We start from the raw sequence: 24611 nt of genomic DNA, 5'->3' as shown, positions 1-24611 counted from the left end.
CGGGGCGAGCTGTCAATCAACATCGACAGCTCGCCCCCTTTGGATCGAGACCCGCTACGACCGGCGCTGTTGGTCGTAGCGGGTCTCACGCATGCGCACGATGGCGCCGGCGCCGTCGTACGCATGCTCTGTGGGGGGGCCATCGACCCAGACCGAGCGCATCGGCGCTAACGACCGGGTCTGAATGACCCCCAATATCCTCCTGGCTGCCAGTAAAAACTCCTCTATCAGAGTTTGGGACATACACACACACAATATCCTCCTGGCTGCCAGAGAGAGCTCCTCTATCGGGGTTTGGGACATACACGCAATATCCTCCTGGCTGCCAGAGAGAGCTCCTCTATCGGGGTTTGGGACACACACACAATATCCTCCTGGTTGCCAGAGAGAGCTCCTCTATCGGGGTTTGGGACATACACGCAATATCCTCCTGGCTGCCAGAGAGAGCTCCTCTATCGGGGTTTGGGACACACACACAATATCCTCCTGGTTGACAGAGAGAGCTTCTCTATCGGGGTTTGGGACATACACGCAATATCCTCCTGGCTGCCAGAGAGAGCTCCTCTATCGGGGTTTGGGACGCACACACAATATCCTCCTGGCTGCCAGAGAGAGCTTCTCTATCAGGGTTTGGGACATACATACACAATCATTTACATTTCTAGCCCCCATCTCCTATATAACAGTGAATAGAATTTCAATCAGTTGCAGAAATCCAACATCAGAGCGGCTACATGTAGCGATGGGGTTTCCCCTCTCAGGTACAGGATCTGACAGACAACTGATGGGCACTCCTCCCATACCCCAACACTCACAGCCACCAGCTACTGGATGATAGTGAGAGATGTCGCCCTGGTCGGGATAGACCCTCTCCGAGGCTGCATAGCTGTAATGAGTCTAAATGTTACATTAGTCACAAGTAAAATAAAAGGGGAAGGAATGATTATATAGAAAAACACCAGGTGTAACAATGGGGCAGAAATGGTAAAAGAATAAAAACCTGTCATAAACAGTAAAACATCTATGTAATATAATATTAGTAGCCGTCTAAATTACTGTCAGACAATGTAAATAGCAGACTACATGTAATAAAACCATCATAATAGCGGCTACTGGGAAATAGAGAGTTGATCACTGGATTCTATAATAGATGTAAATATAAAAGAAGGTGTTGTTTATGTGTGACTTCCTATTGTGAGATGAATACTTCCCCTATTCCTTTATGTGTAATTCCCCTCTATTATTAGATCACCTATTTACATTGTATTGTTTCACATAAGGCGATTTATTCCGTATATTAGGTATCACTTGTTATTTTACCTAATGAAAATTATGTATTTGTTTAGTTGTCATTTACTTTATATATCACTATATTTACTCTATGGACAATTTAGACTCTTGCACACATCACACACCTTCAGAGGGCCTGATTCAGAGCCGGACGCAGTGACAGAGCGCTCGCTCTGAATCAGGGCTGGCCTTCTGGTTGTTTTGAACGGCCTTCTGGCCGCTCTTATAGCTGTGGGTGACCACCCACAGCTATAGCAAGCGACCAGGAAGATGATCGCGATGGTCAAGACCATCGCGACCATCGGGCTTGCGACGAGACCCTTGTGGTAGGGTCTCGTTGCCGCAAGCCCCAGAGAGATTTCGGCTCTAACAGAGCCAAAATCTCTCCCACTCGTGATGTCAGTGGGGCCGGCCCCAAACGGAGGCATTCACATGGGAACACCTCCGTTTGGGCAGCCACTCACCCGGCCCGCCCACCAAAGGGGGCGTGCTGTCACTCAACATCGACAGCATGCCCCCTTTGGTGCGAGACCCGGAGCGACGGAGTGCCCATTGCTATCCGGGTCTCACGCATGTGCACTGGCCTACCATCGACCCGGTTGCGAGCGCACAGCGCTTGCGACCGGGTCAGAATCAGGCCCAGTATACCATATACACTACACACCACATCTGCATTATACAGTATATAGGAATATGGTATGCAATCGGGAAGCTGACTGCCTTAATACCGGCAGCCGGCTTCCCAACTGTCATATCCAGGCGAGGGAGAAATGCCGGGCATCTAGATGTAGACGCCCGGCATTTCCCCGATGCTGGGAGACCGGCGCCCGGCATCCCGATCGAAGTGATGCCGGGCGCCGTGAGTGGACAGCCGCGGGGGGGGGAGAGTTAGGATTAGGCCACCCGGGGGGGACTTAGGGTTAGGCATTCCCCGGGAGGGTTAGGCTAGGGGGAGGAAGGGTTAGGCACCCCTGGGGGTGACTTAGGGTTAGGCACCCCCCCGGGAGGGTTAGGGTTAGGCTAGGGGGAGGGAGGGTTAGGGTTAGGCACTCCCGGGGGGGGACTTAGGGTTAGGCACCCCCCCGGCGGGACAGGTTTCGGCAGCAGGGAAGGGAGTGGTTAAGGTTAGGCACTTAGAGGGGGGATTAAGGTTAGGCACTTGGGGGGGAAGTTAGGGTTAGGCACCCCTAAGGAGGGTTAAGGTGTCGAAGCTGAATAATTGGCTGAGACAAGTTCAGTTTGAAATTGAATCGCAGCGACACCATCTTGCGACTGGCCGCAAGACGCCATTTTGCGAAATGGTTGCCTAAGCGCCATTTTAGATAAACTCACATTTTAGTACATGTGGCGATAATACCATTAGCATCATATGAATGCATCTGTGACCATTATCATATGTTACGGTGATTCACCAAAAGCCTATTTCATTACTTTACGTATTATAAAGGATATATTCCAGAAATGGCTTTATAGTATTGATGAGCAAGTGGCCAGGTGACAACTGGCTTGTGTAGATAAGCTTCCTGCATAGTGTTTGCCCACAACGGGTGGTCTGGCTAGAATAAATAATCAAGCTTCCTGCAATGACACAGGAAAGGTGGGAGGGTCTGCTGACAGGAGATGTAGAACTATCTGGCCCAGCATGCTAAAATGTTAGAGACAAGGCACTTATCCTCACACACACATTAAATATGTCTTTATACCAAACCCTGAATACCCACACATTTCATATTCACACATAAGGTTCCATAAGCATCAAAATGTATGATTCAAGTTGGTTAAGTTAGTTTAAATGCAAAGAAATAGAGGTTTTTGATAACTAAGGTATTATACATGATAAGCAAGTTGTGTTTGGTCTTGTTCTGATGTGTACGCTTTTTACAGAATCCCGGTGTTATCGGTGGAGAGATCGCATCATGCAAACTCAAGTTACGGATCGCAGAACTTACAAGCACCAAAATGTTTAGCTGATGAAATGTTACAGGAGGCGTTACCAGAAAGACTCCGGCTGTTAGAGGCAGGGAAAGTCTATTTGAAACAACCTGTTAAATGTGCCGTAACATATGCTTCTCCTCTGGGAACCAATGATATCAGCAGGAAATTTCCCTTTGTCCTGCTTTAGTCTGGGGGGAATAAATACATCTGCCCATATACTGGTTTAGGAGTCCATGCTGAATGCTGTATGTACTGAGGGTCTCTAGTCTGAGGTCTATCTCTGGGTCTAGAGGCGCAGCATATGTATACTGTTACTTGGGGTCTGTATGATTTACTTTTGCGCCTAAATTGTGTCTTGATCAATTGCGTGTAACTGTCTGAACTTTTACCTGAATATCACTTGTGCTTTGGAACCACAGGTTCTATGTCTAAGTCTTTATTTAGGGTGTGACTGCGTACGCAAACTAGCATCAACCTTAGAAGGTATAGGAAGGTGTGTATAGAGGTTCTGATCCAATATTGTTAGATGGGAGCTCATCGAGTGAAGTCACTTACCTACTCACACGGCACATACGTCTAGCGATATCTCAGCAAAGGATGGAGTGGCCACATACAGGGTTTTCCTGTAACCACTTTGTGCTGAAAGATCGCTATCCGTTTTCGTGTGAGCAAAGGAAGCTGACTAGAATCCAGGGACAAGAAAGGAAAAAGTTTTTTTCTTCCTTTGTTGATAGAACCTAAACGTTTAAAAGGGATGCCGCAGTACTGAGTACGTGGCTGAGTCGCAGTTTTGCGCACAGTAAAAGACGCACTTTTGCGTACGCAGTTAAAAAGTCATTATACGGTTGTGTGGTAGTCGCATTAATGTATATGCGTCTGGGTGCACAATAGCGTATACGCACTTCCGGTTCTGCTGCCACATGTTTGAACAAAGCTGTTGAGGTTTACATTTTTTTTTAAATATTACCAATATCTGGGTTAAACGTGCATTTTTCTGCGCAGAAAAAAGTGTGCAACAGTGAGTATGTGTTGTACAGTTAAGGGTATCATATGATCCTTAAAGGCTAGGTGCAAGGGTTAGCCTAGCCGCTCGGTAAGCAGCTTACCGTTCAGTACACCGAGCAGGTGTATGGTTTGTTATTTTTGTTAGGGACCGGCTCTCAGTGTGACTGCAGTGTTCAATAATATTTGAGCATTGTAGTTGAGCCACACTAGGTGTGATTGTGAGCTGAGAGATAATAGGTGAGCGGGGAGCATCTAGAATTTCTTCCGTAGGTGAGCGGGGCATCTAGAATTTCTTCCGTAGGTCAGCGGGCACATCTAGAAATTTTGGGCCTGATTCAGACCCACTCGCAAGTGGCTGTCCGCTCACAAGTGGGTCAATGTTGTGCACTGCGCATGCGCACGACGGCGGGAGCTCCGTCGTGCGCATGCGCCAGACGCGATGAGCGAAGGACTTTCCTTCGCTCGTTGTGTCTGATCAAAGGGGGCGTGCTGTCGATGTTGATTGACAGCACGCCCCCTTTGGTGGGCGTGCCGGGGGCGTGCCTCCCTGACGGGGGCGTTCCCAAGGGAACGCCTACTGTCAGAAGCCGGTCCACTGACATCACTAGTGATGTCAGTGGGAGTGATTTTGGCTCTGATAGAGCCAAAATCACTCCGGGCCTTGCGGTTGAAAAACTCAACCGCAGGCTCCGGCTCGCAGTGGCGATGGTCGCGATGGTCAAGACCATCGCGGCCATCAAACTGCACACTCGTATAGGCTGTGGGTGGTGACCCACAGCTATACGAGCGTCCAGGAGGACGCTCCATAATTATGGAGGGCGGCCCTCATTCAGAGCGTGCGCTCTGCTCAGAGCGTACGGCTCTGAATGAGGGCCTTTGTCCTTAGGTAAGTGAAAGTATCTTGATTGTCTTTCACCAGTTTAAATTTTTATCGAAAAGCGTAGGAGTTGTCTCAGAATGGGAGCCACGCAAACAATAGAGATGTTAGACAATGATGTGCTGCTAATGAAAGCTCCGATTGGATCAGCCCGTCGTATTATGCATACTAAGTACGGTACTTATGCAATAAGATATTGTGATTTATGGTTTAATATGACGAGGAAGAGTGTTAGACCGTTTCCCAGAATTGGTAGTTTTGATAAAAGTGTGTTAGACAATGTCCAGGATCACATCAGTATGCTGCGATCCCGAGAGAAAAAGATTAAGTATTTTGAATGTTTAAAACTATGGCAGCATGAAGGGGATGCTTGGCTTAAAAATGTGCAAACGACGCAAACGAGCGTTGCGGGTGCATTGCCAGAAAATACATCCGCGACGCTGAGTTGCAATACGGGCGAGCCGCAAATTGCCGCGCACGTGCGGCAAGGTAGCGTCGTGGAGGGTATTGCCAGCCGTTCACGCGCACCTCCCCCGCCCTATGTGGATGGAGGTGTAAGTACAGTTACCAAAAATACCCATAAAAATGTAACAAGCAACTTGTACCCTCTCTTACACAATTATAAAGAAAATGTTCATGATACGGATGATGAGCCTATTGTAATGTCTGCCATTTCCCATGCTGTGCAAATGATAGATGCTGCATCACCACAATCACGGGTGGTGCCGCCATCTCCATCGGTAACAGCAAGGGAAGTGTTAATACACTCTGCACCCGTAGAGGAAGTTGTTAATACCATACGTAGGAGCAGCAGATTAAACCCCCAGCCAGGTAACCAGGTCAGAGGTAGCAGCGCTGCCGGTCTGCATCCCATTCGCACAATAACTGTTCCGAATGGAAATGTGGATGCAAACGGTGTAGTGCCCACGAGATAAGTAGTAATGCATTGTCCATGGACAAGGGCAGAACTAAATTCCATCATAAATGATTTCCCTGATCCAAAAAAAGAATTAGCCAAATGTCAAAGATTTTTTAGAAATTTGGGTAGTTCTCATGAGCCCAATAATAAAGATTGGCGAGTGGTGTTAAGGGCCTGTCTACCACGCAATACTGACATGACAAAATTTATCACGGACTGTGTATTGGATGGCGACGTTCCCTTAACAGACCAAGTAAACCAAGGTAACATTTCCCGCATTGTGACTCAATTGGGTATATATTTTCCAGTAGTAGTTAACTGGAACAAAATTTTCACAATTAAGCAAAAGGAGAGTGAAACTGCAGAAGACTATTGTGATCTGGCTCTGCAGGCTATCACCCAGTACACTGGGATAGAAGATATTAAAGATAGCACTCACCACCAGGGAATGATAGTCACAGTACTCATGGACGGTCTGAAAGACGATTTAAAGATTCGGGTTCAGACCTCACAACCTGGCTGGAGGGGACTTACAATAGATAACCTCATAGAGTCTGCCATAGAACATGATAAAAACATCTCCAAAAAGAGAGAGACCCAGAGTGAAAAACTAATGGCTGTCAGTATCCAAGCTCTGGAAGGAATGACAATAACATCACAGCCAACCGACGCACCTGCACCCACACACACACCTGCACCTGAACAATTACACGTCCTCACCAATCCCACACCACAGCACACACATCCTTACCCCACATATCATACACAACCACAGGTCCCATACTCATATCCCCCACAATATCCTTACCCTCCCTATCCTTACCCATACCCACCACCTTTCCCTCTTGCTCAAATCCCACAACAATCTCTTCATCCACCCCGCTCAAAATTATGTTTTAACTGTCACCAAGTGGGACACATAAGTAAGTACTGCAAAGTGAAGAACACCACACAGGAACACGAGTTTCCCATGAGTTCATAGGTAACCCCAGTATCTTCTTCCAGGCCTTATATGACTGTTTATAATCTTTTTCAACCTATCAATGGATCTGTTCTAATGTAAAATGTGGATGATTTATTGTTGTATTTTAGGTCATGTTTAAATGATATTAAACGGTTGTGCTTTATCTCCCACTCATAGGACACAAGGTTGCTGAGGATAAATGGCAGCCATGCCAGGCTGAGGTCGACTACTTGGAATATTATCCAATACAGTGGCACAGACATTATTTAGAACAGTAGCTATTATTAACAAGATTTAATTGCAGGAACCTGTATGCAGATACTATATCCCTAGAATTATTTAAAAAATAATGGGGGGACTTATTTTACAGGTGACGTTTTCAAGAACATGTGTAAGGTGATGGGTAACAACACTAAGATTATCCCAGACTGTCTTTTCCTTTATTTGCCCCCCCTTTGAGATACTGTCCAAACAGGCAGCCTCATGTGAAAAATTGATAATGAGGTTACTGTGCAGGGTCTCACGAAGATGAATGAGAATAACCGAAATTGAAAGTGTTATTAACTCACATGTCTAATGCAACCTGTCATGATGTCAAATCTGGAAGAATTTGTTATGATCCAAAATTTTTTTTAGCTCAGGTTGTTTGACTTATCAGTGGAAAGGTCCGTATCTGACGATACAGCATCCTCAAAGGGTGGCCGGAGAAGATACGTGGGTCCATTCCACTCACTATAGGGAGGTTAACCAACCGGTGGAGATACAAGGCAGAGACAAGGCCGATAACGTGGACCTGTCGATTGCGAGCTTATGCCGGAAGGATTAAAAAGGTGACGGTGAGATATCTGAGCTAAAGAAATGTGTAGATCAGTGCTTCCAGCAATGGAGTGGTCTGCTGTGGTCATCCTAGTTCTTTTTCTTTCCAGAGTTTTTGTCATGATGATCTGTTTGGGGATACTCAGTGTCTGTGATGGGGGACCGATAAAGGAGATGTGAGCTGATGGCGGAGCTGATGGAGTGGAGTCAGGAGGAGAAGTGCAATGCCAATCAGGGGAGTTTCTGACCAATTTTAGTACCGTAATTGTTATGTTATTTGGGAAACATACTTCCAAAAGTTATGACCCTCACACATGTTGAAATGCTGGGTATAAATAAAAACACACCGTCACCATATCTTCACACACAATATGAACACAGTGGCAAGAGAAATATGATACCTGGTGATATGCATAAAGCCGCTCAGTTAATCAGTGAGACAAATGGCTTCCAAGTTTTAGTCGCCCTGGATCCCACCAGAATTGCTAGGGGCACATTAAATTTTAGATATATCCAGGAACTTGCTAAATTAATAGATAATATCACCGAGATGTACGATGACACATTCAGGTACACAGGGAGAGAATTGCAAGCGTACAAGAAAGAACTAGTGCAACACAGGCTAGTGTTGAATTATTTAACTGCTGTTACTGGAGGGTATTGCGTAACGTTAGCCATTTTGGAGTAAAATGTTGCACTTATGTCACCAATGATACCAGCGACCCTAAGGAGGTGATAGACCAGAAGATGGATGAGATTCTGCAGCTAAAGTAGAAATTTCGTAAGAACCATAACGCATCAGTGGCTGAAGCAGGGGAAAAAATAGAAGGATGGGTGTCATGGCTGAACCCAGTGAAATGGTTCTCAGATCTAGGGGAATGGGTCCAGGAAGTGATCGCCAGCATATGCAAATTCTTGATCCTTATACTGATTGTCCTCATAGTAAATGGCATATGCGTCCGGTGTGTTCCTATTGTGTTGAAGTGTGGAAAATGTAAAAAACAGAGTAAAACGAAAGAATGAAACTATGATGGTGGTCAGAAATGATAATATGTATACCGAGGTAGATACAGAACTGCATTACAACCCTGAGCTAGGAAGTACCATCATTTAAATGTATAATATTTAGATATGCATAGAATATATTATTGAAATATTATTTATAGAACACCTCAGACAATGTAAAGTCTCAATTCCCCTTCAAGACTGCTGTTATAAGACTGGTACATCCCCACACCTTTCACATGATCTTCCAAGATCCGCGGTGTGCGTATAATAGTAGTTTTATGTCCCCACTCAGAGACACATTATTGATGGAGTAAGAACCACCTTGTGCCATCCCATAATAACACTAAATAATATGTAAATGTAAGCCTAAAGTAAATTTTAATAGCTGATTGTGATAGCATGTTGTTTGCTATCAAAGTGTGGACTGTCGAAGCTGAATAATTGGCTGAGACAAGTTCAGTTTAAAATTGAATCGCAGCGACACCATCTTGCGACTGGCCGCAAGACGCCATTTTGCGAAATGGCTGCCTAAGCGCCATTTTAGATAAACTCACATTTTAGTACATGTGGCGATAATACCATTAGCATCATATGAATGCATCTGTGACCATTATCATATGTTACGGTGATTCACCAAAAGCCTATTTCATTACTTTACGTATTATAAAGGATATATTCCAGAAATGGCTTTATAGTATTGATGAGCAAGTGGCCAGGTGACAACTGGCTTGTGTAGATAAGCTTCCTGCATAGTGTTTGCCCACAACGGGTGGTCTGGCTAGAATAAATAATCAAGCTTCCTGCAATGACACAGGAAAGGTGGGAGGGTCTGCTGACAGGAGATGTAGAACTATCTGGCCCAGCATGCTAAAATGTTAGAGACAAGGCACTTATCCTCACACACACATTAAATATGTCTTTATACCAAACCCTGAATACCCACACATTTCATATTCACACATAAGGTTCCTTAAGCATCAAAATGTATGATTCAAGTTGGTTAAGTTAGTTTAAATGCTAAGAAATAGAGGTTTTTGATAACTAAGGTATTATACATGATAAGCAAGTTGTGTTTGGTCTTGTTCTGATGCGTACGCTTTTTACAGAATCCCGGTGTTATCGGTGGAGAGATCGCATCATGCAAACTCAAGTTACGGATCGCAGAACTTACAAGCACCAAAATGTTTAGCTGATGAAATGTTACAGGAGGCGTTACCAGAAAGACTCCGGCTGTTAGAGGCAGGGAATGTCTATTTGAAACAACCTGTTAAATGTGCCGTAACATATGCTTCTCCTCTGGGAACCAATGATATCAGCAGGAAATTTCCCTTTGTCCTGCTTTAGTCTGGGGGGAATAAATACATCTGCCCATATACTGGTTTAGGAGTCCATGCTGAATGCTGTATGTACTGAGGGTCTCTAGTCTGAGGTCTATCTCTGGGTCCAGAGGCGCAGCATATGTATACTGTTACTTGGGGTCTGTATGATTTACTTTTGCGCCTAAATTGTGTCTTGATCAATTGCGTGTAACTGTCTAAACTATTACCTGAATATCACTTGTGCTTTGGAACCACAGGTTCTATGTCTAAGTCTTTATTTAGGGTGTGACTGCGTACGCAAACTAGCGTCAACCTTAGAAGGTATAGGAAGGTGTGTATAGAGGTTCTGATCCAATATTGTTAGATGGGGGCTCATCGAGTGAAGTCACTTACCTACTCACACGGCACATACGTCTAGCGATATCTCAGCAAAGGATGGAGTGGCCACATACAGGGTTTTCCTGTAACCACTTTGTGCTGAAAGATCGCTATCCATTTTCGTGTGAGCAAAGAAAGCTGACTAGAATCCAGGGACAAGAAAGGAAAAAGTTTTTTTCTTCCTTTGTTGATAGAACCTAAACGTTTAAAAGGGGTGCCGCAGTACTGAGTACGTGGCTGAGTCGCAGTTTTGCGCACAGTAAAAGACGCACTTTTGCGTACGCAGTTAAAAAGTCATTATACGGTTGTGTGGTAGTCGCATTAATGTATATGCGGCTGGGTGCACAATAGCGTATACGCACTTCCGGTTCTGCTGCCACATGTTTGAACAAAGCTGTTGAGGTTTACATTTTTTTTTAAATATTACCAATATCTGGGTTAAACGTGCATTTTTCTGCGCAGAAAAAAGTGTGCAACAGTGAGTATGTGTTGTACAGTTAAGGGTATCATATGATCCTTAAAGGCTAGGTGCAAGGGTTAGCCTAGCCGCTCGGTAAGCAGCTTACCGTTCAGTACACCGAGCAGGTGTATGGTTTGTTATTTTTGTTAGGGACCGGCTCTCAGTGTGACTGCAGTGTTCAATAATATTTGAGCATTGTAGTTGAGCCACACTAGGTGTGATTGTGAGCTGAGAGATAATAGGTGAGCGGGGAGCATCTAGAATTTCTTCCGTAGGTGAGCGGGGCATCTAGAATTTCTTCCGTAGGTCAGCGGGCACATCTAGAAATTTTGGGCCTGATTCAGACCCACTCGCAAGTGGCTGTCCGCTCGCAAGTGGGTCAATGTTGTGCACTGCGCATGCGCACGACGGCGGGAGCTCCGTCGTGCGCATGCGCCAGACGCGACGAGCGAAGGACTTTCCTTCGCTCGTTGTGTCTGATCAAAGGGGGCGTGCTGTCGATGTTGATTGACAGCACGCCCCCTTTGGTGGGCGTGCCGGGGGCGTGCCTCCCTGTCGGGGGCGTTCCCAAGGGAACGCCTACTGTCAGAAGCCGGTCCACTGACATCACTAGTGATGTCAGTGGGAGTGATTTTGGCTCTGATAGAGCCAAAATCACTCCGGGCCTTGCGGTTGAAAAACTCAACCGCAGGCTCCGGCTCGCAGTGGCGATGGTCGCGATGGTCAAGACCATCGCGGCCATCAAACTGCATGCTCATATAGGCTGTGGGTGGTGACCCACAGCTATACGAGCGTCCAGGAGGACGCTCCATAATTATGGAGGGCGGCCCTCATTCAGAGCGTGCGCTCTGCTCAGAGCGTACGGCTCTGAATGAGGGCCTTTGTCCTTAGGTAAGTGAAAGTATCTTGATTGTCTTTCACCAGTTTAAATTTTTATCGAAAAGCGTAGGAGTTGTCTCAGAATGGGAGCCACGCAAACAATAGAGATGTTAGACAATGATGTGCTGCTAATGAAAGCTCCGATTGGATCAGCCCATCGTATTATGCATACTAAGTACGGTACTTATGCAATAAGATATTGTGATTTATGGTTTAATATGACGAGGAAGAGTGTTAGACCGTTTCCCAGAATTGGTAGTTTTGATAAAAGTGTGTTAGACAATGTCCAGGATCACATCAGTATGCTGCGATCCCGAGAGAAAAAGATTAAGTATTTTGAATGTTTAAAACTATGGCAGCATGAAGGGGATGCTTGGCTTAAAAATGTGCAAACGACGCAAACGAGCGTTGCGGGTGCATTGCCAGAAAATACATCCGCGACGCTGAGTTGCAATACGGGCGAGCCGCAAATTGCCGCGCACGTGCGGCAAGGTAGCGTCGTGGAGGGTATTGCCAGCCGTTCACGCGCACCTCCCCCGCCCTATGTGGATGGAGGTGTAAGTACAGTTACCAAAAATACCCATAAAAATGTAACAAGCAACTTGTACCCTCTCTTACACAATTATAAAGAAAATGTTCATGATACGGATGATGAGCCTATTGTAATGTCTGCCATTTCCCATGCTGTGCAAATGATAGATGCTGCATCACCACAATCACGGGTGGTGCCGCCATCTCCATCGGTAACAGCAAGGGAAGTGTTAATACACTCTGCACCCGTAGAGGAAGTTGTTAATACCATACGTAGGAGCAGCAGATTAAACCCCCAGCCAGGTAACCAGGTCAGAGGTAGCAGCGCTGCCGGTCTGCATCCCATTCGGACAATAACTGTTCCGAATGGAAATGTGGATGCAAACGGTGTAGTGCCCACGAGATAAGTAGTAATGCATTGTCCATGGACAAGGGCAGAACTAAATTCCATCATAAATGATTTCCCTGATCCAAAAAAAGAATTATCCAAATGTCAAAGATTTTTTAGAAATTTGGGTAGTTCTCATGAGCCCAATAATAAAGATTGGCGAGTGGTGTTAAGGGCCTGTCTACCACGCAATACTGACATGACAAAATTTATCACGGACTGTGTATTGGATGGTGATGTTCCCTTAACAGACCAAGTAAACCAAGGTAACATTTCCCGCATTGTGACTCAATTGGGTATATATTTTCCAGTAGTAGTTAACTGGAACAAAATTTTCACAATTAAGCAAAAGGAGAGTGAAACTGCAGAAGACTATTGTGATCTGGCTCTGCAGGCTATCACCCAGTACACTGGGATAGAAGATATTAAAGATAGCACTCACCACCAGGGAATGATAGTCACAGTACTCATGGATGGTCTGAAAGACGATTTAAAGATTCGGGTTCAGACCTCACAACCTGGCTGGAGGGGACTTACAATAGATAACCTCATAGAGTCTGCCATAGAACATGATAAAAACATCTCCAAAAAGAGAGAGACCCAGAGTGAAAAACTAATGGCTGTCAGTATCCAAGCTCTGGAAGGAATGACAATAACATCACAGCCAACCGACGCACCTGCACCCACACACACACCTGCACCTGAACAATTACACGTCCTCACCAATCCCACACCACAGCACACACATCCTTACCCCACATATCATACACAACCACAGGTCCCATACTCATATCCCCCACAATATCCTTACCCTCCCTATCCTTACCCATACCCACCACCTTTCCCTCTTGCTCAAATCCCACAACAATCTCTTCATCCACCCCGCTCAAAATTATGTTTTAACTGTCACCAAGTGGGACACATAAGTAAGTACTGCAAAGTGAAGAACACCACACAGGAACACGAGTTTCCCATGGGTTCATAGGTAACCCCAGTATCTTCTTCCAGGCCTTATATGACTGTTTATAATCTTTTCAACCTATCAATGGATCTGTTCTAATGTAAAATGTGGATGATTTATTGTTGTATTTTAGGTCATGTTTAAATGATATTAAACGGTTGTGCTTTATCTCCCACTCATAGGACACAAGGTTGCTGAGGATAAATGGCAGCCATGCCAGGCTGAGGTCGACTACTCGGAATATTATCCAATACAGTGGCACAGACATTATTTAGAACAGTAGCTATTATTAACAAGATTTAATTGCAGGAACCTGTATGCAGATACTATATCCCTAGAATTATTTAAAAAATGATGGGGGGACTTATTTTACAGGTGACGTTTTCAAGAACATGTGTAAGATGATGGGTAACAACACTAAGATTATCCCAGACTGTCTTTTCCTTTATTTGCCCCCCCTTTGAGATACTGTCCAAACAGGCAGCCTCATGTGAAAAATTGATAATGAGGTTACTGTGCAGGGTCTCACGAAGATGAATGAGAATAACCGAAATTGAAAGTGTTATTAACTCACATGTCTAATGCAACCTGTCATGATGTCAAATCTGGAAGAATTTGTTATGATCCAAAATTTTTTTTAGCTCAGGTTGTTTGACTTATCAGTGGAAAGGTCCGTATCTGACGATACAGCATCCTCAAAGGGTGGCCGGAGAAGATACGTGGGTCCATTCCACTCACTATAGGGAGGTTAACCAACCGGTGGAGATACAAGGCAGAGACAAGGCCGATAACGTGGACCTGTCGATTGCGAGCTTATGCCGGAAGGATTAAAAAGGTGACGGTGAGATATCTGAGCTAAAGAAATGTGTAGATCAGTGCTTCCAGCAATGGAGTGGTCTGCTGTGGTCATCCTAGTTCTTTTTCTTTCCAGAGTTTTTGTCATGATGATCTGTTTGGGGATACTCAGTGTCTGTGATGGGGGACCGATAAAGGAGATGTGAGCTGATGGCGGAGCTGATGGAGTGGAGTCAGGAGGAGAAGTGCAATGCCAATCAGGGGAGTTTCTGACCAATTTTAGTACCGTAATTGTTATGTTATTTGGGAAAAATACTTCCAAAAGTTATGACCCTCACACATGTTGAAATGCTGGGTATAAATAAAAACACACCGTCACCATATCTTCACACACAATATGAACACAGTGGCAAGAGAAATATGATACCTGGTGATATGCATAAAGCCGCTCAGTTAATCAGTGAGACAAATGGCTTCCAAGTTTTAGTCGCCCTGGATCCCACCAGAATTGCTAGGGGCACATTAAATTTTAGATATATCCAGGAACTTGCTAAATTAATAGATAATATCACCGAGATGTACGATGACACATTCAGGTACACAGGGAGAGAATTGCAAGCGTACAAGAAAGAACTAGTGCAACACAGGCTAGTGTTGAATTATTTAACTGCTGTTACTGGAGGGTATTGCGTAACGTTAGCCATTTTGGAGTAAAATGTTGCACTTATGTCACCAATGATACCAGCGACCCTAAGGAGGTGATAGACCAGAAGATGGATGAGATTCTGCAGCTAAAGTAGAAATTTCGTAAGAACCATAACGCATCAGTGGCTGAAGCAGGGGAAAAGATAGAAGGATGGGTGTCATGGCTGAACCCAGTGAAATGGTTCTCAGATCTAGGGGAATGGGTCCAGGAAGTGATCGCCAGCATATGCAAATTCTTGATCCTTATACTGATTGTCCTCATAGTAATTGGCATATGCGTCCGGTGTGTTCCTATTGTGTTGAAGTGTGGAAAATGTAAAAAACAGAGTAAAACGAAAGAATGAAACTATGATGGTGGTCAGAAATGATAATATGTATACCGAGGTAGATACAGAACTGCATTACAACCCTGAGCTAGGAAGTACCATCATTTAAATGTATAATATTTAGATATGCATAGAATATATTATTGAAATATTATTTATAGAACACCTCAGACAATGTAAAGTCTCAATTCCCCTTCAAGACTGCTGTTGTAAGACTGGTACATCCCCACACCTTTCACATGATCTTCCAAGATCCGCGGTGTGCGTATAATAGTAGTTTTATGTCCCCACTCAGAGACACATTATTGATGGAGTAAGAACCACCTTGTGCCATCCCATAATAACACTAAATAATATTTAAATGTAAGCCTAAATTAAATTTTAATAGCTGATTGTGATAGCATGTTGTTTGCTATCAAAGTGTGGACTGTCGAAGCTGAATAATTGGCTGAGACAAGTTCAGTTTAAAATTGAATCGCAGCGACACCATCTTGCGACTGGCCGCAAGACGCCATTTTGCGAAATGGCTGCCTAAGCGCCATTTTAGATAAACTCACATTTTAGTACATGTGGCGATAATACCATTAGCATCATATGAATGCATCTGTGACCATTATCATATGTTACGGTGATTCACTAAAAGCCTATTTCATTACTTTACGTATTATAAAGGATATATTCCAGAAATGGCTTTATAGTATTGATGAGCAAGTGGCCAGGTGACAACTGGCTTGTGTAGATAAGCTTCCTGCATAGTGTTTGCCCACAACGGGTGGTCTGGCTAGAATAAATAATCAAGCTTCCTGCAAAGACACAGGAAAGGTGGGAGGGCCTGCTGACAGGAGATGTAGATCTATCTGGCCCAGCATGCTAAAATGTTAGAGACAAGGCACTTATCCTCACACACACATTAAATATGTCTTTATACCAAACCCTGAATACCCACACATTTCATATTCACACATAAGGTTCCATAAGCATCAAAATGTATGATTCAAGTTGGTTAAGTTAGTTTAAATGCTAAGAAATAAAGGTTTTTGATAACTAAGGTATTATACATGATAAGCAAGGTGTGTTTGGTCTCGTTCTGATGCATACGATTTTTACAGCATCCCGGTGTTATCGTTGGAGAGATCGCATCATGCAAACTCAAGTTACGGATCGCAGAACTTACAAGCACCAAAATGTTTAGCTGATGAAATGTTACAGGAGGCATTACCAGAAAGACTCCGGCTGTTAGAGGCAGGGAAAGTCTATTTGAAACAACCTGTTAAATGTGCCGTAACATATGCTTCTCCTCTGGGAACCAATGATATCAGCAGGAAATTTCCCTTTGTCCTGCTTTAGTCTGGGGGGAATAAATACATGTGCCCATATACTGGTTTAGGAGTCCATGCTGAAGGTTGTATGAACTGAGGGTCTCTAGTCTGAGGTCTATCTCTGGGTCCAGAGGCGCAGCGTATGTACACTGTTACTTGTGGTCTGTATGATTTACTTTTGCGCCTAAATTGTGTCTTGATCAATTGCGTGTAACTGTCTGAACTTTTACCTGAATATCACTTGTGCTTTGGAACCACAGGTTCTATGTCTAAGTCTTTATTTAGGGTGTGACTGCGTACACAAACTAGTGTCAACCTTAGAAGGTATAGGAAGGTGTGTATAGAGGTTCTGATCCAATATTATTAAACGTTAGGGGGGTTAGGTTAGTAGATACTTACCTATCCACGATCAGGATTTCCAGCGCTGTCAGGCTTCCACTGCCGGGAACTCTGCTGATGTTGGGCTGCCACTGACGGGAATCGAACCGCCGGCCATACGGCTGGCGGTATTTCATACCGATTCCAGGAATATACCTGTATGGTGCTTTTATCTTTTATTTTATTGAGCTGTTTTTCTTTAGTTAATATAGTTTACAAATTTCTTGTTGCTATATCACAGACACATAATCAGCCGATGTGTAAACTAAAGACAGTTCGTTCTATTTGGTGACGTCCAATAATGGGAAGTGCTGTGTAATTCTTTATTTACTGTAATTTATTTTTGCTCACATTTACCCTTGTACTATGAGGCTTCATTTATTTCAGTATTCATCCAATTAACCAATTCATTTGTTTAATTAAAATGCTCACGTAGCTTAATGAGCCCTCTATGGCAACCTAGACTATCTTCTGACTGGACGCCACATCACCAGTAGGCGATTTACCTGGGATACGTTCAGTATAAAGACAAAATGGATGCCGGTGGTCAGAATCCGACGCTGGAATCCCGACACACGTCAGACTGCCGGAATCCTGAAGGTAAGTAGCAAGATTAGGGGGAGGGTTATGGCTAAGAATTAAGGGAGGGGGGTTAGACTTAGGGTTTGGGGAGGTGGGGTTTAGGGTTAGGCACTAGGGGTCAGGGAGAGGGCAGGGTTAGGTTTAGGCACCGGGGGGTTAGGGAGAGGGGAAAGGTTAGGTTTAGGCACTGGGGGGGGGTTAGGTTTAGGCATCAGAGAGGAGGGGTTAGGTTTAGGCACCGGGGAGGGAGGGTTAGGGAGAGGGGAAGGGTTAGGTTTAGGCACCAGGGGGGGTTAGGTTTAGGCACCGGGGAGAGGGTGTTAGGTTTAGGCACCGGGGAGGGAGGGTTAGGGAGAGGAGAAGGGTTAGGTTTAGGCACCAGGGGGGGTTAGATTTAGGTACCAGGGAGGGAGGGTTAGGTTTAGGAATCGGGGAGGGAGGGTTAGGGAGAGGGGAAGGGTTAGGTTTAGGCACCAGGGGGGGTTATGTTTAGGCACCAGGGAGAGGGTGTTAGGTTTAGGCACCGGGGAGGGAGGGTTAGGGAGAGGAGAAGGGTTAGGTTTAGGTACCGGGGAGGGAGGGTTAGGTTTAGGCACCAGGGAGGGAGGGTTAGGGAGAGGGGAAGGGTTAGGTTTAGGTACCGGGGAGAGGGTGTTAGGTTTAGGCACCGGGGAGGGAGGGTTAGGGAGAGGGGAAGGGTTAGGTTTAGGCACAAGGGGGGGTTAGGTTTAGGCACCGGGGAGAGGGTGTTAGGTTTAGGCACCGAGGGGGGAGGGTTAGGGAGAGGGGAAGGGTTAGGTTTAGGCACCGGGGAGGGAGGGTTAGGGAGAGGGGAAGGGTTAGGTGTAGGCACCGGGGAGGGAGGGTTTAGGTACTGGGGAGAGGGTGTTAGGTTTAGGCACCGGGGAGGGAGGGTTAGGGAGAGGAGAAGGGTTAGGTTTTGGCACCAGGGGGGGTTAGGTTTAAGCATCAGAGAGGAGGGGTTAGGTTTAGGCACCGGGGAGGGAGGGTTAGGGAGAGGGGAAGGGTTAGGTTTAGGCACCAGGGGGGAGTTAGATTTAGGCACCGGGGAGAGGGTGTTAGGTTTAGGCACCGGGGAGGGAGGGTTAGGGAGAGGAGAAGGGTTAGGTTTAGGCACCGGGGAGGGAGGGTTAGGTTTAGGCACCGGGGAGGGAGGGTTAGGGAGAGGGGAAGGGTTAGGTTTAGGCACCAGGGGGGGTTAGGTTTAGGCACCGAGGAGGGAGGGTTAGGGAGAGGGGAAGGGTTAGGATATGGACCTTCTGCTTTGTCCTTTATTAGCCAGTGTAATGACCTATGCTGTGTTATTGTTCCCCAGCTACCTCTGCTTACATAATAGTTACAGTATATATATAAAACAGACGTATACATCATATATCAGGTACAGTACAATATACAGTGTCACAGTAATTGCAGGATGACAGGTAATAATTGTGGGTGTTATTCTGTGCATGTAGCATATACTGTATAACTGTTACTAGGAGAGTAAATGACAATGCTTTCATTATATGCTGCCCTCCCCCCTGCACTGTGACTGCAGACAATGTATATCCTGGCTGGGAGAGCAGGGACACCACTGGTACCTGACCTGGGGGGTCTGCAGCATAGTCCCTGCTCTATTAGTGCAGTCACACATGAAACATTGTCACAGCACAACCTATCCTGCTAGGTCAGGGAAAGAGGGGGCGGGGTTTGTTGCCAGAGATACCAGAATCTGATTGGTCTTGACACTTGCACTGTGGAAAGCAGACTCTAGGTCCTATATTTCGCTGTGTTGAGCATCAAGGAGAAAACATTTTTAAAATCAGGGGCTGCAGATATTGGGGGCTGCTCATCACACACCCACAGAGCTGTCTCCAAACTAAGCTCCCACTGCCTCATTCTATTGGCTGAGTGTCCCACCAATCAGATTCCCCCTCCCTGTGATGTCACCAGTCTCTGGGCAGGTTCCTTATGGTGATTTCTCCCTGATACTGACTCCCCCAGATAAAGTTATAGAACCATCCCATACCCATAATACAGCATGAAGGGGCTCAGTGAGGGCGGCAGTGTATGTGTGTAAGTGTCTGATGGGGTCACACAGAGAATAAAAGGATATCTGTCCTGCCCCATAATCCAGGTATATCCTCACTCTGTCACAGGGGATATTGTCAGGTAACCGGATCTCTGTACTGTCATGTCTCACTGAGTACTGATCATTATACCTATACATACACCAGGACTTGTTATTATATCCTATGTATGACTGATCTCCTCTCCTGTCTATACTGGGATAACACATCCCCACCTTCCACCTCACTGATTTACTGACATCCACTTCCCAGTATTGTCGCCCTGAGGAGAATCCCCTGGTGCTTATTACCTGATCATACAGAAATCTCTCTGGTGTTACTGGGTGATTCTGGTTTATATGTGACCATGATGCAGTTTTCCTGTCACCTGATATCTGTATATAATTACCAGCTGTGGTTACATCCAGTAATAGGTCTGTAGCTTCCTGCACATAGATCCCTGTATTTATACCTGTTATTATATCAGATAATGTGTGTAATGTCCCTGAGATGAGACCCACATCCAGATCTCCTGCACCACGGACCTGGTTATCAAGTCTCTCTGTGTCCTCAGTATCACACAAGTCACCTGTGTCTGGTTCCTGTAAGACAGTCACTGGGTCAGACATGTTACACAGCTCCTCAATGTGACGCATCTTCCTGGACAGCTCGTCCTTCTTTATTTCCAGCTTCTGGATCAGATCAGAGACTGAGAGTGAAACGCGCTTCTCCTGCCTGGAGATCTCACTCAAGACTCTCTTCTCCAGGTCATCCAGCTGTCTCCTGATGTCTCTAAACAGGGCAGTGACTGTATCTGTTACACCAGCTGCTTTTCCCTGATCTTCTCTCCTGCGTTCCTGCAGACTCTGGACTCTTTTCTCAGCCTCCGCTCTCTTTGTGGTCAGTTTCTGCAGAAGATCTCTCAGCTTCTCCTTCTTCTCAGAGGCCTCATCCAGTGACTCCATCTGATGTCCTCTGTGTTCCCCGATCAGACAGCAGGATACACAGATACAGGCAGCATCCTCAGTGCAGTAATACTCCAGGATCTTTTTATGGACGGAGCATTTTCTATTCTCCAAGGAAGTGATGGGGTCAACTAAGACGTGTTCTGCTGACTTGTGTGTCTTCCAATGTATATCACACAGAGAAGCTTCACACTTGAGACAGGTTTTAAGAGCAGGTACATGAGATTGGACACAATAAGTGCAGAACACCCCAGTTCCCTCCTCTGGAATAGAGCGGACATGTTCTGCTATGTTGCAGAGTTTCCTGTTTTTCTCCAGGGCAGGACGCTGCTGATACTCCTCTCTGCATTCAGGACAGGTATAAACTCCAGACCCCTCCTGTGCATCCAGCACACCATCAATACAGACCTGGCAGAAGTTGTGACCACATCTCAGGGTTACAGGATCTGTATAAATGCTCAGGCAGATGGAACAGTCCAGCTCCTGTCTCAGATCAGCAGACGCCATCGCTGGCAGCAGAAAGGAGAAATGAGAGTGAAAGTCTCTGACACTCAGATACCAGAGGGGTCACATTCTGCACACAGGGCGAGGCTGAGCTGTCACTCACATTATAGCTACAGGCTCAGTTATACTAATGCTGGGTACACACTATACAGATACATCTGCAGATGATGGTCATTCATACACACTGAACAGCCTTCATCTGCTTCTGCCTGAGGGTCCAGGCAGCTGGGCGGGATCATGTCTCGCCCCCTCCCCGCGACTGCCGCTGTATGTGTACGAGCGGTCTGCAGACATATCTGTCCATCGGGTGTGCAGCACAACCAATGCGATATGTCTGTGAATGATGCCGATCACTGACATATCGCGAGTACACACTGGCCGACAGCCAGCAAATATATTGGCCGATCAATTGATCGTCCAATACGTCTATCAGTGTGTACCCAGCTTAAGGGATATGTGGGCAGACCCATAATTATGGCCATTATTATGCTAAGAACCTCTTGGATGCAATTTAGCAGTATTATAATTAGTTTCAGCATGGTTAGAGTATGCACTTGCATTTGTCTCGCTTTTTCTGCTTGCAGCACTACAAGTCTCAGCAGGAAGCACCTCACATTGTGCTTAGGGTGTGCAATCTAGGGCCCTTCCCCCTATGTACCCAGCTTAAGGGACACAGCTAATACATACAGGGACATCATGAAGAAAAAGTAGTTATCTGGGAGTAGATAAGAGTTAGGTTATCACACTACTATCACATTGTTTGTTTTCTAACTTTGCAATAATTATATTAAGTCTTTCTTTAGGATGTATGATGGGAGATTTAGCTTTATCTACTCCTCCCTATAGGGGCAGCAGACCTGTTATGGCCTGGGACTGGTTTTTACCATTACTATCATGCTACTGGTGTCTCTCTTGTAGCAGGAGTGACCCCTGGCTGTCCGTCACTGGTGTGGGATTTGGGGAGGGGCTGCGCTGTGCATATCCTGAGAGAATGGTACAGGAACAAGGATTTGGGGAGGGGCTGCACTGTGCATATCCTGAGAGACTGGTGCAGGAACGAGGATTTGGGGAGGGGCTGCGCTGTGCATATGCTGAGAGACTGGTGCAGGAATGAGGATTTGGGGAGGGGCTGCGCTGTGCATATCCTGAGAGACTGGTGCAGGAATGAGGATTTGGGGAGGGGCTGCGCTGTGCATATCCTGAGAGACTGGTGCAGGAACGAGGATTTGGGGAGGGGCTGCGCTGTGCATATCCTGAGAGACTGGTGCAGGAATGAGGATTTGGGGAGGGGCTGCGCTGTGCATATCCTGAGAGACTGGTGCAGGAACGAGGATTTGGGGAGGGGCTGCGCTGTGCATATCCTGAGAGACTGGTGCAGGAACGAGGATTTGGGGAGGGGCTGCGCTGTACATATCCTGAGAGACTGGTGGAGGAACGAGGATTTGGAGAGGGGCTGCGCTGTGCATATCCTGAGAGACTGGTGCAGGAATGAGGATTTGGGGAGGGGCTGCGCTGTGCATATCCTGAGAGACTGGTGCAGGAATGAGGATTTGGGGAGGGGCTGCCCTGTGCATATCCTGAGAGACTGGTGCAGGAACGAGGATTTGGGGAGGGGCTGCGCTGTGCATATCCTGAGAGACTGGTGCAGGAACGAGGATTTGGGGAGGGGCTGCGCTGTACATATCCTGAGAGACTGGTGGAGGAATGAGGATTTGGAGAGGGGCTGCGCTGTGCATATCCTGAGAGACTGGTGCAGGAATGAGGATTTGGAGAGGGGCTGCGCTGTGCATATCCTGAGAGACTGGTGCAGGAATGAGGATTTGGGGAGGGGCTGCGCTGTGCATATCCTGAGAGACTGGTGCAGGAATGAGGATTTGGGGAGGGGCTGCGCTGTGTATATCATGTGAGACTGGTGCAGGAATGAGGATTTGAGGGGGGGCTGCGCTGTGCATATCCTCTGAGACTGGTGCAGGAATGAGGATTTGGGGAGGGGCTGCGCTGTGCATATCCTGAGAGACTGGTGCAGGAATGAGGATTTGGGGAGGGGCTGCGCTGTGCATATCCTGAGAGACTGGTGCAGGAATGAGGATTTGGGGAGGGGCTGCGCTGTGCATATCCTGAGAGACTGGTGCAGGAACGAGGATTTGGGGGGGGCTGCGCTGTGCATATCCTGAGACTGATGCAGGAACAAGGATTTGGGGAGGGGCTGCGCTGTGCATTTGCTGAGAGACTAGTGCAGGAACGAGGATTTGGGGAGCGGCTGCGCTGTGCATATCCTGAAACTGATGCAGGAACAAGAATTTGGGGAGGGGCTGCGCTGTACATATCCTGAGAGACTGGTGCAGGAATGAGGATTTGGGGAGGGGCTGCGCTGTGCATATCCTGAGAGACTGGTACAGGAATGAGGATTTGGGGAGGGGCTGCGCTGTTTATATCCTGAGAGACTGGTGCAGGAACGAGGATTTGGGGAGGGGGAGCTGCGCTGTGCATATCCTGAGAGACTGGTGAAGGAATGAGGATTTGGGGAGGGGCTGCGCTTTGCATATCCCGAGAGACTGGTGCAGGAATTAGGATTTGGGGAGGGGCTGCGCTGTGCATATCCCGAGAGACTGGTGCAAGAATGAGGATTTGGGGAGGGGCTGCGCTGTGCATATCCTGAGAGACTGGTGCAGGAACGAGGATTTTGGGGGGGCTGCGCTGTGCATATCCTGAGACTGATGCAGGAATGAGGATTTGGGGAGGGGCTGTGCTGTGCATTTCCTGAGAGACTAGTGCAGGAACGAGGATTTGGGGAGGGGCTGTGCTGTGCATATCTTGAGAGACTGGTACAGGAATGAGGATTTGGGGAGGGGCTGCGCTGTTTATATCCTGAGAGACTGGTGCAGGAATGAGGATTTGGGGAGGGGCTGCGCTGTGCATTTCCTGAGAGACTAGTGCAGGAACGAGGATTTGGGGAGGGGCTGTGCTGTGCATATCTTGAGAGACTGGTACAGGAATGAGGATTTGGGGAGGGGCTGCGCTGTTTATATCCTGAGAGACTGGTGCAGGAACGAGGATTTGGGGAGGGGGGGGCTGCGCTGTGCATATCCTGAGAGTGGTGAAGGAATGAGGATTTGGGGAGGGGCTGCGCTGTGCATATCCCGAGAGACTGGTGCAGGAATGAGGATTTGGGGAGGGGCTGCGCTGTGCATATCCTGAGAGACTGGTGCGGGAACGAGGATTTGGGGAGGGGCTGGGC

General features: G+C 46.6%; 1 pseudogene; it reads right to left on the bottom strand.

Moving 5' to 3' along the window:
- Positions 1–19627: 19627 nt before the first annotated feature.
- On the bottom strand, positions 19628–21376 carry LOC148479206 (E3 ubiquitin/ISG15 ligase TRIM25-like; annotated as a pseudogene).
- Positions 21377–24611: the final 3235 nt, after the last annotated feature.

This window comes from Taudactylus pleione, unplaced genomic scaffold (genome assembly GCF_031769625.1).
Source record: "Taudactylus pleione unplaced genomic scaffold, aTauple2 ptg000632l, whole genome shotgun sequence".
In the NCBI taxonomy this organism is placed as follows: domain Eukaryota; kingdom Metazoa; phylum Chordata; class Amphibia; order Anura; family Myobatrachidae; genus Taudactylus; species Taudactylus pleione.
Note: the sequence above shows the minus strand (reverse complement) of the source record. Positions and strands in the feature narration are given on the sequence as shown.